At 42.1% G+C, this 18,401-nt stretch overlaps 1 protein-coding gene across 3 annotated transcripts in view; it reads left to right on the top strand.

The window, feature by feature from the left end:
- The window catches only part of LOC140734182 (mastermind-like protein 2), a 135,699-nt gene that overhangs the window by 27,480 nt on the left and 89,818 nt on the right, over positions 1-18,401 (top strand). The window lies entirely within an intron of this gene.

The following is an 18,401-nucleotide window of genomic DNA, read 5'->3' as shown; positions in this document are numbered from 1 at the left end:
CTGCATCACCCAGCAACCCCTGATTTAACAGTACCCTAAGTGTGGGACAATATACAATGACCAATTAACCTACCCACCAGTACGTCTTTAGACTGTGGGAGGAAACCGGAGCACCTGGAAGAAACCCACGTGCTTACGGGGAGAGCGTACAAACTTACAGACAGTGATGGGAATTGAACCCTGTTCGCTGGTACTGTAAAGCGTGATGCTAGGCATTAACTCTACTATGCCACATTCTTTTGAGGAGAAAGTATTCCATTGTCATCTTCAGCCCCTCTTAGCAGTTTATTGTTTGTTCATTTAGAGATACAGCGTGGTAACAGACCCAATGAGCCTACAATACCCAGTTACAACTATGTGACTCATTAACCTACTAACCCGTATGTCTAAGGAATGTGGGAGGAAACCCTTATGGTCATGGAGAAAATGTACATAGACAGCCGTGGGATTTGACCCACTTCGCTTGTGCTGTAAGGTGTTACGCTAACCACCACATTACATAGATGACAGAAAAATGAAGATGCTGCCTGACCTGCTAATTCCTCCAGTATTTTCTCTGTGTGGTGCTATTTTATTTTTGCTTATTTAGAGAAACAGCACAGTAACAAGTCCTTCCACACAGTGAGCTTGTGCATCCAATTACACCCATTTGACCAATTAACCAACTAACTCGTACGACTTTGGACTGTGGGAGGAAACCAGAGCACCCAGAGGAAACCCACGTGGTCAAGGAGAGAATGTGCCCACACCCTAAAGGCAGTAACAGAATTAAACCTGGGTTGTTGATGCTAACCACCACATTCAGAGGGTTGAATAGGATAGTTTTTGTCAATTCAGGAAGCCTCCAACAAGCATTCTGATTAAAATAGTCAGAAATATACTCAGCAGCCACTTAGGTACACCTGCTCATTACTGCAGGTAAAAAAATCAGCCAATCATGTAACAGTAACTCAATGCTTAAAAGCATGCAGACACAGTCAAGAGGTTCAGTTGTTGTTCAGTCCAATCATCAGAAAGGGGAAAAAGTGTGATCTAAGTGACTTTGACCCTGGAATGATTGTTGGTGCCAAACAAGATGGTTGGAGTATCTCAGAAACTGCTGATCTCCTGGGATTTTCATGCACAACAATCTCTAGAGTTTACAGAGAATGGTGCAAAAAACCCCACAAAAAAAACATCCAGTGAGTGACAGCAGGGTGAAAATGCCCTGTTAAAGAGAAAGGTCAGAGTAGAATGGTACAGACAGGTTCAAACTGACAGGAAGGCAACAGTAACTCAAATAGCCACACTTTATAAGGGAAGAGCATCTCTGAAAGCACAACATGTTGAACCTGGAAGTGGATTGGCTACAACAGCAGAAGACCATGAATGTGCACTCAGTAATAAAGTGGCCACTGAGTGTACCTACTGGAATTTCCTGCTGGAACGACAGGCTTCCACTGGCCATTTCTACCTCCTCTTCACTCTCTAGGTTTTACGGACAAGGAGTCTGTTGACGGTCCTTTTCAACAGGGACCAGCGGATAGTGATATTTCCTACCTTTCGAATGTTGAAAGGCATGGACAGAGTGGATGTGGCAAAGTTGTTTACCATGGTGGGGGAGTCTAGTGCGGGAGGACATGACTTAAGGGTTGAAGGGCGCCCATTCAGAACAGAAATGTGAAGAAATCTTTTTAGCCAGAGGGTGATGAATCTGTGGAATTTGTTGCTACAGGCAGCAGTGGAGGTTAAGTCATTGGGTGTATTTAAGGCAGAGATTAATAGGTATCTGAGTAGCCAGGGCATCAAAGGTTATGGTGAGAAGGCGAGGGTGTGGGACTATGGGAGAATGGATCAGCTCATGATAAAATGGCGGAGCAGACTCGATGGGCTGAATGGCTGACTTCTGCTCCTTTGTCTTATGGTCTTTTGCAAAAATCAATGTTGTTGACTCTATTTTACCTCTGAACATACAGCCTCCAGTAATTTAGCTGGTGTGCATCATTACAAATGTTTCAGTGTAAGTTGTATTTTACAGCATTTTTCAAAGCTTTAAACACATACATTACTGTGCAAAAGTCTTGGGCACATATATGGTATATAACTAGGGTGCCTAAGGCTTTTGCACAGTAAAACATGGATTGGAGAGCAAATTCGTAAATCTGGTGGGAGCAAAGGGTGTTGGGAATGGTGAGGGTGGAGTGCCACAAGAGGGGTGTGGGACAGATGGCAGAGGAGGAGTGCCAGGGGCAGGGGGTTGCACGGGTGCAGGCAGACCCAGTCTCGAGTCACCAGGCAAGGTCATTCCATTCCAAACAATTGGTTTATTGATCATTTCAGAATGTCTCTCTGGTGTTTACCACTCCCTCCCCTCTCTTTCCCCTTTTTCCAACCAAGATTCCTCTCTCCCTGCCCTATTCCCACTCTCAGTCCACAATAGAGACCCATATCAGAATTAGGTTTATCATCACTCACATGTTGTGAAATTTGTTTTTTTTTGTGGCAGTAATACAGTGCAAGTGCTGTGCAAAAGTCTTAAGCACCCTGGCTATATATATATACTGTATGTGTCAAAGACTTTTGCATATGGTACATGATCAGGACGTTTTTCAGTAAGGAATCCAATGCTGGATGAGCAGGTGGTGAGTTCAAATCCCCCTTCAGGGACTTGAGCACATAAGCCAGCCTCCAAAATCTTGTTTATTCTTGTCACATGTACAGAGATACAGTGAAAAGTTTGTCTTGTAACTGTTCATACAGATCATATCATTACACAGAACATTGAGCTACTTAGATAAACTAATGCAGAATGAAGTGTAAAAGCTACTGAAAAAGTGCGGTACAGGTAAATGATAAAGCACAAGATCATAACGAAGTAGGTTGTCCGCCTTATCGTGCAAGAGGTAGGTGCAAGAGACAGATAATAGTGGGATAGAAGCTATCCTTGAACCTGATGGTATGTGCCAGATGGCCTGATGGTATCAGGGCTTTTGCCTGAGAGAGCGATGAGGTGTTTTATTGGATGAGATGCTATACAATTATTCCGCCTTCCCTTTCAGGAAAATAGAAGAATCTCACAGCATGCTATTTTAGACCATAAGATATAGGAGCAGGTTTAGGTCGTCTGGCCCAAGTCTGCTTCATTTGAAATGGAGCATGGCTGATCCATTTCCTTCCCAATTCTGTTCTCCTGCCTTCTCCCCATAACCCTTCACACCCTGACTAATATAGAAGAAGTTTCACTGTTTTCACAAGTGTCTGTGTACATTTCTTAGTCAATATTGCTAAAACAGGTGATCTGACCATTATCCTCAGTTAGTAGGAGATAGCAGTGTGTAGATTTTCTATTTAACGAACCACAGATGCTGAAAGTCTGAAGTAAAAACAGAAAATGCAAGAAATACTCAGCAAGTCATGTTGAAGCTGTGGCGAGAGAAACCGAGTTAATGTTTCAGTTTGACGATCTTTTTGTTAAAACTGATTGACCTGAAACATTAATCCTTTCTCTCTCTACAGATGCTGACTAACGTATTGAGTGCATCCAGCACATTTTTTTTAAATTTCAGATTTTCAACATCTGTTGCATATTAACTTTCAAGCGTTTTTACCATTTTCAGCTTTCATTCTAAAAGTTCGTCTTAATGGAAAACTTGGTCATTTTGAAAATCAGTTTGCGAACTGAATGCCAGAGAAGTGTTTTTTCCTGTTTGGGCCACCTCTAACTTCTTAGAATATCAAAAAAAAAACAACAAAATTGGGTGTAGCGGGAAAAGACTTAAAGATTGTGCAGTGAGTGGAGTGGTGAGCCAGTAACTTGGAGAGGAAACAGCTATCAAGACATGCGTGCCATCTTCCTTCCTGTTCCCAGAATTTGGAGTCTTCAGCATGTGTCACTTCAGCTAACTGTACTGTCTTACTTTAACATGAAGGGCAATTAATCAGAATTTCTGTAAGCTGAGATGTTACAGTAAAGTTATTTGTACTTTTAGAATCAGAAGTTGCCAGGATTTCGTTATCTTGCAAGCATTTGCCATAACCAAAGAGAACTTATGTCACTGAAGAGAGTAGACTACATTTGTTTAAGACCCTGTCAAATTCAGTACTAATCTGAGAGAAACCTGTAAAGAAAGTATCGTAGTATCATAGAGCTGTTTGATTGCACTCTCAAGGAACTTCCCAATTTTGCTTTCTTTTTTAATGTAACTTGCAAACTTCAGGTGGGGATTTTGCAATTTGTTTTCTTTTTCGCTGTGCCCTAGAATCTAAACCCTTTATTTCCAGTTCTGATGTAAGTACATGATAAAACCACAAGTGTTGATTCAGCAGGTCTTCAGAGAAGAGACCTGCTTGTCAGCACACTCAGCTGGAACCTACTTACTGTAATAGGAGTGCAGAGGATGAAACCTTCACTGTACGCGGAAAGGACCTACAGACAGTGAAGGTGCGATGCTGATGGATTGCAACTTGTAAGGCTGGTGCCCAAGAACTAGAGAGTTGGACCCTGAAGAAGGGTCTCAGCCCAAAATGGCGACTGTTTATTTCTTTCCACGGATCCCCCCCCGCCCTATCGAGTTCCTGCGCATTTTGTGTGTGTTAAGTTGGTTAGCTTATCTTGTCAGGGCCCCTTTGTGCTTTAACATTTCTGTAACTTTACAACACTGTCATTAACTGATTTATTAACAGCCCGTAAAACACTTCAATCTAAAACGATCTAAAATGCTGCGACTTTGGCAACAGTTTGCACACTTAACCTCTTAGACTTGAGACACTACACGTGATTCTGCTTAATTTTGTGGCCAAGAGTAGGCTATGGACAGTATGAGTATATAGAATTTTAACTTACTGGAAGAACTTTCTGAGTAAACTGTGTTGTTTGCCCAATGGAATAGGGCAGCACAGTAGCGTAACACAATTATAACAGCACCAATGACCCAGGTTCAATTCCTGCCACTGTCTGTAAGGAGTTTGTACGTTCTCCCTGTGACCGTGTGGGTTTCCCCAGGTGCTCCGGTTCCCCCCACATTCTAAAAACACGCGAGTTAGTAGGTTAATTGGCCTGAAGGGCCTGCTACAGTGTTGTATCTCTAAAATCATCTTGCCCCCAAACTGTGCCCTTTCTGAAATTTCTAACAGTCTTTCCCATAGTTTTAGCTGGGTCTTTGATTGAATAATTGAAATACTATAATTGATATTCATTGAAATGTTCACTGTCCCTGGGACCCAATCCAAACTTGGATGGAAAATACTGCAGCATCATAAGTTTCAGAGGCTTTGGATATCTGATGCCGGGTGATGTCACTAAGATCCATATTCAATATTTAACTTTTATATTTGCCACGCCAGTGTTGGAGCCTGTGTCTCCTGTTGTCTAGTCTCAAAACCCCAGAATTCCTTTTATAAAATACTGTACCTTCCCCTCTTTTGAAAGCATGACTTAGATCTTAATTCAACACACACAAAATGTTCCAGAACTCAGAAAGTAAAGCTGCATCGGGGGAGGGGGGGGGGGGGACAGTTATTCTCCTCCACAGATGCTGCCAAACTTACTGCATTTTGTGGATGTTGACCTAAGATTTCCAGCATCTGTGGAATTGCTCACAAAATACTGGAGGAACTCAGCAGGTTTGACAGAATCTATGGAAATGGTTAATATTTCAGGCCAAAACATGACCGTTAATTCATTTCCATAGATGCTGCCTGACCTGCTGAGTTCCTCCAGCCTTTTACGTATGTTACTCTAGATTTCCAGCATCTTTTTTTCCCCCCAATGTCATCTTCTTTAAGTGACAATTTTTTGGTAGCTATGCACCAGTGAACCACCTTGGCTCATTAAAGGTGTTATATAAATGCAGATTTCTTTTACACATACAGTAATGATAACTAAGTACTGTTATGAAGAGTGGGAATGTTATCATAATCAAATAAATAAGCATTCAACTTACATAAGTATTGAATCTCCACATAAATTCTGGGTACCAATACAATTTAGATTACTCATGGCTTGCACTTAAGGTATTGTAATAATCCCCAGAAATATCCTGTCAAATCTAATTTCATTAAACCAGTAAATTCAGTATTACCATCTTAAAAGAGGTACTGACTTATTTGTTTTAAACTGAGCAACAATTGTGTAAAACATTCAGTAAATTCATTAAGGTTTACTAACAAAAATTTGGATTTTAAAAAGTATTTAAAGAAAATTTGAGCTTGGCATTTGGATTGGATTGTGATCAATAAACCTGAATGGGGATCTGTATTTGTTTAAGGCATGATTAAATCTGCAAATTTCAGCTGCTGTAAAAATATTTCAGTATGAAATCAAACAGTATAGGAAACACTTGAGATTGAAATGAACTTGTAAAAAATAAATCTGGACTAAATTCTGCTCGTGGAAATGTGTGGGAGTAATAGTTTGATCCTATAGTTAATTTAGATAACCAGCAGGAAACTATGCAACAGTAAATTCTGTAGTTGACTTACTAATGGAATCTTTGCATCAGTACAGATGTTCAGCTTGTAGTATGGTGCTGCTTTAATACCAGAAAGTGATATTACTTTTTCCTTTCTGTACCAAATAATCAGGGTAGAATATCTATCTATTCGTCCGTCCATTAAGCACAGAGTAGGCACTTACAGACCTTCGAGGCACCCTGCCCCACAACCCCGCGTTTTACCCAAACCTAATCACGGGTCAGTTTACAATGACCAGTTGTAAACTGGAGCAGCTGGGAAAAGCGCTGGAATTGAACTCCAAACTCCAGAACATCGCAAGATGTAGTAGCATCTCTCAGACCACTACCCTACCATGGTGCCGAGCCAATGCTTTGTGCCCATACATTAGAATTCCGCAGCTGAAAATTCTGTGATCATAAAGTGGTTTTCAATGTCCTGATTCATAACATAGAGTTCTGTGGAAGAGTTTTCTTAATGCAGCTAGTTGTGGTCAAAGTTATAGCAACATTGCCAAAAAGAATGCATATGGGTCCAATATAGAAAGGACTGATGTTCATATTGGATATTTTCACAATCCCCGGAAGTCAAAACTGTTACATTTGCCAATGAAGTGTAGTTACCATTGTAAAAATAAATGAAATCTGTCAACCAATCAGGATAGAGCAATAACCCACAAAAAATCAGCATTTCTCCTTGTTTCAATGATGTAGTGGAGGCTTATGGATACAGAGAGAGAGCTTGTTTGCTCTTGTTTGAAGTACCCGGGGATTCTTTTTAACGTCCGCTTCAGAATGGACAGTGGACTGAAGTTTGACATCTCATCCATAATCAGAAATTACTGCTGGGACCATAAACCAGATTGAAAAGCATACTTGATGTGTTAAAGGAGGTGTTAATCTACTTAAAACAAATGGATTGATGCCTCTGTAAAAACTGCCACTTGATAAATGCGTCACCAACTTGCTTTGCATTCCTGCACGTACTGGTAGCAGTCATTTTGAAACTGTATCATGTTGTTTGCCGTGAAGTTCATCAACTGTGGCCTGAGGTCACCGGTCATTTGTCCTCTGGACCACGTTTTTCTTCTGGCAGTCTTTCTCTGGATGTTAGGCTCCATGCCCTGGACAGCACAGAGCAGGACGTACACTGACACAACAGCTTTGATAGCTGGTGAGGTCATGGCCCTAGACCCACGCTCTCACTGGTGTGGGATGAGTGTGAATATCTTGTCTTAAATTCATGGAGTCATAGAACACTCACAGAAATAGGCCCTTCAGCCCATCTAGTCCATGCCAAACTACTTTTCTGCCTAGTCCCATCTACCTGCACCTGGACCATAGGCCTCCCATCTATGTAGCTATCCAAATTTCTCTTTAAGTTTTGAAAACAAACCCACGTCATCACTTCTGCTGGCAGCTTGTTCCACAGTCTCACTACCCACTGAGTGATGAAGACCCCCTCAGGTTCTCCTTAAATATTTCACCTTTCACCCTTAAACTATGATCTCTGGTTCTAGTCTCACATAGCCTCAATTCAATCTTATTGATATCTTTCTTGTAGCTCTTGTCTTTCACAAATGGTCAATGTCTTTGGAATTCCTTGACTATTTGATGTAATGTTAATAATTTCTTAAGATAATTTTAACAAGTGAAATGAACACCCTATTCCACTCTCCCCAACATGTTCACCTGATTAAAAACATTTTAACAAACTTAATTAAATCAAACACACACAAAATGCTGGAGGAACTGAGCAGGTCAGACAGCATCTATGGATAGGAGTGAAGAGTCAATGGTTTGGGCTGAAACCTTTCTTCAGGACTGAAAAGGAAGGGGGAAGAAGCCAGCAAAAGAAACAGGGTGGAGGGGAGAAAGGACTAGCTGGCGAGTGATAGGTGAGACCAGATGAGGGGGAAAGTGTGTGGGTGGAAGAGGGGAGATGAAGTGAGAAGCTGGGAGGTGATAGATGGAAGAGGTAAAAGAGTGAAGAAAAGGAATCTGACAGAGGAGGGTGACCCAGGGAAAGCAGAGGGAGGTGAAGGGAGCCAGGATGCCCCTCCAGCATTGTTAGAGAGTTACTTTGGCTTTCCAGCATCCACAACATTTCTTCTGTTAATTACTATAAATCAAATTGTCTCATTCTTTACGAGGGAGCCATTACACATACATTAGTACCCCAGGTTGAGTTGGCGAGGGTAGATTTTTCAGCTTTAGAGCCGGGAGATCTGCAGAAATTTGGGTTGCCAAGTTAAATTGTGTAAGGCTTCCACCAGTACAGGTATCATGTGGATGGTGTAGCATTGACAGGAATCTGGGCTAGTGCTTGCACTTGACAGCAGCTTGGATTCCAAGCTGGCACTGCTTTGCGGATCTCAGCAGAAGATCTGTGGCATCGCTTTTCAGCTGATCCAAAATACGAAATTCTACCTGACAAAAATTGCTGTGTCTTCACCAGCGTTTGGGTGTAACATCAGTGCTGGAGTGTTTATCTTTCTGAGAACTGAAGGTGTAATCCAGAGACACTGCTTACGATCTGCGTGGGCAGTCTGGTAAAGCCCTCCTGCGGTACATTGTTTTTGTTACTTTCTGAGTTGCATCTTCTCCGTGGTAGAATCCCCTTATTTATTTATTTATGTGCTAGCTATGACTCTCTCATGTTTAAAAGAACGGGCGGTGTTGACATCCAGTAAAATGCAGCCTGCACAATCATTTAGAGGATGTGGTGGATGGAATGGTAATAGGTGGGATGTGGTCTCAACTGCGTATGCACTTGGTTTTCATTTGAATTGGCAACATCATTAAATGAATCACAGGAGTTGGCCTCAGTGTAACGCACACATCAATCAACACAGATTATACTGTCTGCTTTGTAAACTCCTCCAGAATGATAACCATTCAAGATCTGTGCACTACCCGACTCCTGCACAACTCTCGTCTTTTATTCATCACCCACTGATTACACACCACATGCCTCTGCTGCCTGGCCCTGAGATTTGATGCAAGGTCATAGAGTCATAGAATACAACACCACACAAACAGTCCCTTCGCCCATCTAGTTTGCACTGGCTTCATCTTCTGCCTAGACCCCGACCTGCACCTGGACCATCGCCCTCCATACTCCTCCATACCCCTCCCATCCATGTACTTATCCAAACTTCTCTTAAATGTTGCAATCAAACCACTTCCATCGGCAGCTCGTTCCACACACTCACCACACTCTGAATGAATTTTCCCCTGATGTTCACTTTAAATATTTCAACTTTCACCCTTAACCTATGACCTCCATTTCTCCATTTTCCAACCCTCAGTGGAAAAAGCCTGCTTGCATTTACCCTATCTATACACCTCATAATTTTATATACCTCTAGTCTCCTACACTATCCAACCTTTCCCTATAACTCAGATCCTCAAATCCTGGCAACATCCTTGTAAATTTGACCTCGTGTTCTAGTTTCACCTGACCTCAGGGAGAAAGTATTACCTTAACTATACCCCTCATAATATTGTACACCCCTATAGGATGTCCCCCTGATTCTCCTGAACTCCATAGAATAAAGTCTTAACCAATTTAACCTTTTCTTTTGATAGGTGTTATATGTTCCCTCTCTTTCCCTTGGCCAGGATTTCCCATGTTTTCTATCGTTAATTCAAAGTCCTTTCATCTTCAGTACTTTCCGTACACTCTGTAGTTCCCTCCTCCCTTCCCCCCATTTAGGACTTCTTAATGTCTGTCTCTTTGCCAAACGTAAACACAAGAAAGCTTGCAGATGCTGGAAATCCTGAGCAGCACATGCAAGATGTTCGAGGGACTCGGCAGGTCAGGCAGCGTCTATGGAAAGGAATAGATAGTCTACGTTTCGGGACAAGACCCTTCTTCAGGACAGACCCTTCCAAGACTTGTTTGCCAAACAGTTGGCTGAACCTTAATACGCCACAGTGCATGGCAGTTAGTTTGATGTGACTACATTTGGAGTTTGGAGCACAATTTTGGTGTCCTCCATAAGCAAGTCTGTACCTTCCTTCCCCTGAGTGTCCCACAGTTCAAAGACATACTAGTTAGGTTAATTGGTCGTTGTAAATTTTCCTGTGATTAGGCTGGGGTTAAATAGATGTGGTGCTGAGCGGCACGGGTCAATGCTCTGGAACAGCCTGCTAAATAAGTAATAAACAGATAAATATTCCTTATTCTGTGCTGTGCCCCCGTGATGCTTTCCCAGTTTAGAAATGGTCATTGTTCTCTATTGGAGATAGTTGTGCATGTTTTTTTTGTGTGTTCCACTTCACCTCCAAAACACTATATATCCACATATGCCTTTGAAAAAGCGTTTGAGGTCACGGCACTCTTGAGGGTTCTTCAGGTAGGATAGTTAGATCCATTGACATTCCACTCTCCCTCTCCCACTTCAGGGGAACTTCTGTTCCTCGTTGTGCACAGGTTCTGACACAGTGCAGCTTATTTCAAACCCTTCATTTTAAATAAAGCCTCTTTTTTCCACCCCATCGCATCTTGAGGAGAGGCAAACTATTAAAAATATAATTAATTCCCTTTTCCTTTGTCTTTTCATTCAGATAATGGCTGTGTACAACACATTGTGCTCATAGACATGGCTTTCTGAATTGTTTCTGGCTCCCTCTCAGCCCCAGTGTCTGCTTCTAATCTAACAATACACTTATCCCACCTGCTCTGTGTATTTATTGTTGTATGTACTGTTGTGTTTGCACTTGCATCCATTGGGACTGCGGGCACTGGTCCAAGGTCTGCCGTATTTTTTTTCTGTGACAGAATCCAGCTGCACGACTGCTTGGCATAGCCAATGCTGTCATGCTGCTGTCCCTGGTGGAGGAGATAGTTGGTGATGATGTGGAGGCAGTCCTCGTGCAATGATGCGTTGACAATAGGTCTTGACATGTTGATCCCGTGCAATGTCTCCCTTGTGCTGGAGAGAATCTGTTTTAACAACACTTTTAAATGCATTCAGTTCTTTTTTTTTCTTTCCCCCTCTAGTTCTTGGGCGAGGCTAGAACTGGAGGTCAGAGGCTAAGGGTGAAAGGTGAAATATTTAAGGAGAACCTGAGGGGGAGATTCTTCACTCAGGAGGTGGTGTGAGTGTGGACCGAGCTGCCGGTGGAATGGAGGATGTGGGTTTGACTGTAAAATAATTTAGGAAAGGTTCAGCTGAACACATGGACGGGAGGGCTATGGTACGAGTGTGGTTAATGGGATGAGGAAGAACAATAATTCAGTGTGGACTAGGTGAGCTGAGGGGCCTGTTTGTGTGCTGTAGCGCTCGATGAATCTATGACTAATGTGTAGGATGCTGTCTACATTTAAATCTTGAGATGTGTATATCCCCAGCAAAGTTCAAAGTAAATTTATTATCAAAATTTGTATATGTTTTGTAACTTCAAAACATTAAACTAATCTCAAACTGAAGGAAGACACGGGAGTCCGAAATATGATTCTGACTTAGTGTTTACTTTGAGTGAGGCGCGCATATGTCACGTGGTAGCGTGATGACATCTGCAATCCACGTATTTTTACATATAACCTGTAATGAATTATTTAAATAAACAAGCATGCTTAATCAAACAATGTATATGCAAGATGACTCAGTGCATGTCACCACGTACTACCGTGAGATTCATTTTCTTGCAGGCATTCACAGAACGAAGAAAATCAATAAAATCAATGAAAAATGCACACAAAAACTAACAACCAATGTGCAAAAGTAGGCAAATTGTGCAAATACAAAATTAGCAAATAATGAAAATATTAGCTACCCCTAATTTCCCTTCAGAAGGTGGCTACATTTTGAACTGTAGCTCTCCCGAGTTGCTAACAGTACTCCTACAGTCCTGTTCTTTAAGGAAGCTGTAGAAGTTTAAATGTCCAAGTCAGGGTGTGCATCTTAAACATGATGGATTTCCCAGTCGCCAACTGCACTTGCCCTCCAGGTTGGTAGGATGGAGTGGGTTAGGGAGGTGCTACTAAAGGCACCTTGGTGAGGTGTTGTTCTATGTCCTGCAGATAACGTGCATTGCAATTACTGTACAATAGCCTTAAATTGCACCATTGAATGAATGAAAGGGGAATTTCCAGTCCACACAGGCTAATGTTGCATCTGTAGTAAACTGGTTCATGTCAATTTTTATATTCCATTTGGTACTTTCTTATGCCTAATAATTAAACAAAGGTTGGAGTTATGAACTTTGAATCATCTGGCACATTTCTAACTCTTCAGTGCTGTAGGATTCTTGAAATCTTTTTAGGACTTTGGAACTGCTGTACTTTCAAAGTACAAAGTTCAAAGTAAACTTATTATCAAAGTATGTATGTGTCACTATATACTACTGTGATATTCATTTTCAGCAGGTTCAACAGTTCTATTTAATACCAGAGAAGTGTCTACAATACACGACCTGAAATTCCTGTTCTTCACAGACATCCACAAAAACCGAGGAGTGCCCCAAAGAACGAGTGACGGTAAAAACATTAGAATCCCAAAGCCCCCCCCACTCCCTCTGACACACAAGCCCAACAGCAAAGCATCAGCCTTCCCCCTCCCTCACTTCTGCAAAAAAAGCATCAGCACCCTCTATCCTCCAAGCAAGCAATAGCAAAGCCCCCAATAAAGACCGTGATTTGCAGTACAACAAAAAATACTCGACAACTCGCCATACCACAGGCTCTCTTTCCCCTCAATAAATGGACAGAGAGGTGTCGCCCTTTCACAGTGAGAGGAGGGACATATCAAAAACAACTCGCTGATTTGCAATGATAAAGTGTGCTGCGTAGCTTTTTTTCCCTGAGTTCTCTGACTCAAGAATCCGAACAAACTCTTCCCCCACCAACGAGATGGAGAGAGCGCGTGATTCGCCGAGTTCAGAGCCCTCAACAGCTGATCCGCTGTTGCCCATGTTTGGTTTTCTACTGCAACGCTGCAGTCAGGGGCACGGGCATAGAGTCGGTTTGTCTACAGGGCCACGACACCTTGGAACCCCGAAGGCACACTTGTCTTCTAGGCCACATTCTTAGGACTTTGAAAAGCGGCCAGTCATGAGCTCCCAGGACCCAGTACCGCAAAGAACCAAAGTTTGAGGGCAATTCCAGGTCAGCATCTCCAACATAATCCCGTCCACCTTGAAAAGGGAAAAGAGAGACATCAAAGGTAGAAATTAAGCAGTCACAGTAGAACAAAGAAATACAATAGAATCAGTGAAAAACTACACACAGAAACTGACAAGTAGCCAATGCACAAAAGAATACAAACTGTGCAAAATACATAAATAAATAAATAAATAGAAAGATAAGTAGATAATTTTTTCAAAAATTTGTAAAGTCCTTGAAAGTGAGGCACAAATTGTGAATCAGTTCAATGTGGAGGTGAGTGACATTAACCACGCTGGTTCAAGAGCCTGATGGTTGAAGCGTTATTCGAAATAGACAGGATAATGCAGGGAACTCCCCACGTAAGAATCTTTGTTCATCCAGCCATTTAGAGAAACCACCGGTGTATGAACAGAGGAAGTGATTTATCTGCCTCCAGAATGATAGCCCGATGTGGACAATACAACCTGCTTTGCTACAAGAAGCAATTCCTTTGATAGGCAACTGTTATAAAATTAGAAAAGTGTTTTCTTTCAGGGAGGAAGAGAGAGGAAGGGGGCTAAAAAAAAAGATAATACTGTCAAATGTGAAATCGGCATCTTGTTAGAAACAGTCCACACGGTCAAAATAATTTGCTGTCAATATGGAAAGCTTAATCAATTCACCACAGTGGCAAATATATTTGTTTATGAAGTAAAGTGCTGCAATATTTGTCTATGATATTGGTTAAATACGAGCTTGTGTCCAGTTGACAAAGTGGCTGGAACATATATTGAATATGTAACATGACCTGTTAGCATTGTTAACTTGGCGGTACCTGCACCATTGAGGACATCTTCAGAAGATGGTGCCTCAAGAAGTCTGCTTCCATCACTAAGGACCTTCACCATCCAGCACGTGTCCTCTTCTCATTACTACCATCAGGGAGGAGGTACAAGAGACACCGTGTTTTCCCACTCTGCCATCAGATTTCTGAACAGTCCATGAAACCTTGAACACTACCTCTCTATTCCTCTTTTGCACTATCTGTCTATCTTATTAATTCATCTATTATTCATTCATCTATCTCTGTTGTTCATCTATCTATCTATTTATTCATTCATTTATCTATCTCCATTCATTCAGTTGGTTATCTAACTATCTATTTCTTATTGCAACTTACAAATACAATACAAGTACTTTATTGTCACCAAACAATTGATACTAGAGCGTACAATCATCACAGTGATATTTGTTTTTGTGCTTCGCGCTCCCTGAAGTACAAATTGAAGTAAATATAATAAAAATTTAAATTATAAATCATAATTAGAAAATAGAAAAGGGAAAGTACGGTAGTGCAAGTCAGGTCTGGATATTTGGAAGGTACGGCCCAGATCCGGGTCAGGATCCGTTCAGCAGTCTTATCACAGTTGGAAAGAAGTTGTTCCCAAATCTGGCCGTACGTATCTTCATGCTTCTAAACCTTCTCCCGGAGGGAAGTGGGACAAAAAGTGTGTTGGCTGGGTGGGACTTATCCCTGATTATCCTGGCAGCACTGCTCCAACAGCGTGCGGTGTAAAGTGAGTCCAAGGATGGAAGATAGGTTTGTGTGATGTGCTGGGCTAGGTTCACGATCTTCTGCAGCTTCTTCCGGTTTTGGACAGGACAACTTCCATACCAGGTTGTGATGCACCCTAGAAGAATGCTTTCTACGGTGCACCTATAAAAATTAGTGAGGGTTTTAGGGGACAAGCCAAATTTCTTCAGCTTTCTCAGGAAGTAAAGGTGCTGGTGGGCCTTCTTGGCAGTGGACTCTGCTTGGTTAGACCAAGTCAGGTCATTTATGATATTCACCCCAAGGAACTTAAAGCTTTTGACCTGTTCCACCTGCGCACCACCTATGTAGATGGGGTCATGCGGTCCGCTTCTTACAGTGATTTTGATTTGTCTTGCACTGTACAACAAATTTCATTTCATTTGTCAGTGACGGTAGTTCTGATTATGACCCGACTTATCACTGAGATTCCTGATAAGCTCCGCTTCTGGACTGCTGTTCTAGTTTGAGGAGGGATCATTGTGAAACCAAGCCAGCTCTCCCACATTAGCATTCGGACTCCAAATGACTCGGCTTCCCAGGAGTTGAGAAGTTGCTGTTCTCTAAGTTGCACCTTAAGCTGAAAATGAAGCTCAGATCACTGCAGGCTCACTGATAGGAGAATGTAATCGCTACCATCGCCGTGTAGTGTCCGTCTGTCTCAATACAATCCTTCTGGAAACAGGAAATTAATATCCTTAGTGATTTTAAAGCTGCTGTTTTTGGTGCAATTGCTTCCAATTTAATCTAGCGCCCGTCTTCAAGCTCAGTATGTGGTCATGCAAAGGTGACCATTCGGAAGAAATGTCCGCTCCCCAGCTCAGCAGGGGGAGACTATTTCAAGCAACAGTGCCATTTGCTTCTATTGTCAGTTTGCCAGAGCAAGAATTAATTGATCTCTTCAGGTTGTTTAACTCGAAGTCAGAGTCGGGTTTATTATCATAAGCGCAAGTACATGTATGCACAGACGCAATTAAAAGCTTAGTCGCAGCAGCATCCCAGGCATGTGAAAAGATCAACATGTGAGGAGCATTTGATAGCTCTGCACCTGTACTCACTGGAGTTTAGAACAGTGAGGGGGCGATCTCATTGAAACCCTACTGAATATTGAAAGGTCTAGACAGAGTGGATGTGGAGAGGATGTTTCCCATAGTGGGGCAGTCTAGAGGGCACAGCCTCAGAATAGAAGGACATCCCGTTAGAACAGAAATGAGGAGGAATTTTTTTTAGCCAGAGGGTGGTGAATCTGTAGAATTCATTGCAATGGACAGCTGCGGAGGCCAAATCATTGGGTATATTCAAAACGGGTTCTTGCTTAGTAAGAGTGTCAAAGGTTATGGGGAGAAGGCAGGAGAATGGGGTTAAGAGGGTTTATAAATCAGCCATGATGGAGTGGTGGAGCAGACTCAATGGGCTCAATTCTGCTCCAGTGTCTTAAGGTCATATATGGGCATCACAAAAGCAGCATCTCAAAAGTCCATCATCTGGATTTGGGGATGGCAGAGTTAGTGTGAGCACAGGCAAGTGTTTACATAATTGACTTGTACAGAGGAGAAAGTCAGTGATCTCCCAACTTTTGTCAGCATATCTCTTCAGCAGAGTTACTGGTGGGGGGAGAAAAAGACATTGTTGGAAGTGCAGCAAGAGCAAGCTGAACTGATAAATGAATTGCGTCTGCTGTGAAAACCCAGTCTGTTCAGTGAGTCTCGTGAAGAACATGTCTCGAAGAGGCGATGTAGGTGGTAGATGTTGCAATAAGGTGTGGGACGGAAGCCCGTAGTTTTAACCTGTGCACGGCTTGGTTACTGATGTGCAAATCTGCTTCCCTGCTGATTGTTGCTTAGTGCGAGAATTATATTTCCTCACTTCCCATTAATGAGACGAGGGCCACCTCACCTTGCATGCAGAGCTTTGGACAGATTTTCTCTTTCATAGGTTGGGAGATCCATCTTCAGTCATTACCCTTGTATTCGTCAATCCACATACTGCCAAAGTCTCTTAGGACATAGTGTGCATCCTTTTCCTCTCCAACTGTAGCATTCTGTATGCCCAGGACTGGAATTATTCCAGGCTCTGGCCTCTGTAATTCACTTCCTAAACTCCCCTATCCCTCTACTTCTTCCCCTCCTCCTCCAGCTTGAGGCGTTTCTTGAAACTGACCTCTTATATCTTCAGAGTAACTAACACACCCCCCCCCCCCCCCCAGAATGGTGGAAGAACACAGCAGTTCAGGCAGCATCTGTGGAGAGGAATAAATGGTCGACATTCTGGGCCGAGACCTTTCACCAGGACTGGAAAGGAAAGGAGATACCACGGTGTCCTGTTGCATTTGCTTCATCCCCTCCGTCCCACCATCCAGGACATCTTCAAAAGGCGATGTCTCAAGAAGGCAGCATCCATTCGTCAGGACTCTCACCAGCCGGGTCATACTCTCTTCTCATTGCTTCGATCAGAGAGGAGGTACAGAGGCCTGAAGCACACACGCAATGTTTATCAACAGCTTCTTCCCCACCACCATCAGATTTCTAAACTGTCCTAGAACCTATTTGCAAATTCTCATTTTATTCACGTTGTGCACTATTTATTTATTATTGTAACTTGTTGTAATTGTTTATATCTTGCACTATACCGCTGCAGCAAAACAAATTTCATGACATATGTCAGTGATAATAGATATGATTCAGATTTATTATCACTGACATATGTTGTGAAATTTGTGTGTAAAAACGCAGTACGTAAACACGTGCTGTTCATCATCGACGATTAAGCTACAATGCAGCAATTACTTTGCCAAATGAAACAAAATGCGGGTTTCAGTACAAAATCTCAAATGGTCTGCTGGTTACACAGGACGAGAGAAACTGGGGGTGCAGTGGGGTGGCGGTAATGTCGGGACTAGTCCGCAGTCTGACAGTCCAGGCCTGTAAATATCTGCCTGTGTGCCCACTTTGTAATTTAGTACACTGTGGATTGAATAACAGCAGCTTACTTTACATAATAATTCATTCTGTCATATTGAAATAATGTATTAGGTTCAGAGCCACATTCTCAATAAATCAAAGTGCCAGAAGATATTATCACCCAGTATTACTCCGAGGTACTAACAGATGACAATCAATGTTCAGCAATTGAAAGATTAATCATTTGATTAAGCTTGTAAACATAGTAAATTAAATTCATTATGTACTCTTTATTTCTGCAAAAGTTTTAATTCTTTTTTGCTTATTTGGATATCCTGTCTTCAAATCATAATTGAAGAATGCGCGAGCCATTTATTTTTCGGAGAGTT

The sequence above is a fragment of the Hemitrygon akajei genome, chromosome 10 (assembly GCF_048418815.1).
Source record: "Hemitrygon akajei chromosome 10, sHemAka1.3, whole genome shotgun sequence".
In the NCBI taxonomy this organism is placed as follows: Eukaryota; Metazoa; Chordata; class Chondrichthyes; order Myliobatiformes; family Dasyatidae; genus Hemitrygon; species Hemitrygon akajei.
Note: the sequence above shows the minus strand (reverse complement) of the source record. Positions and strands in the feature narration are given on the sequence as shown.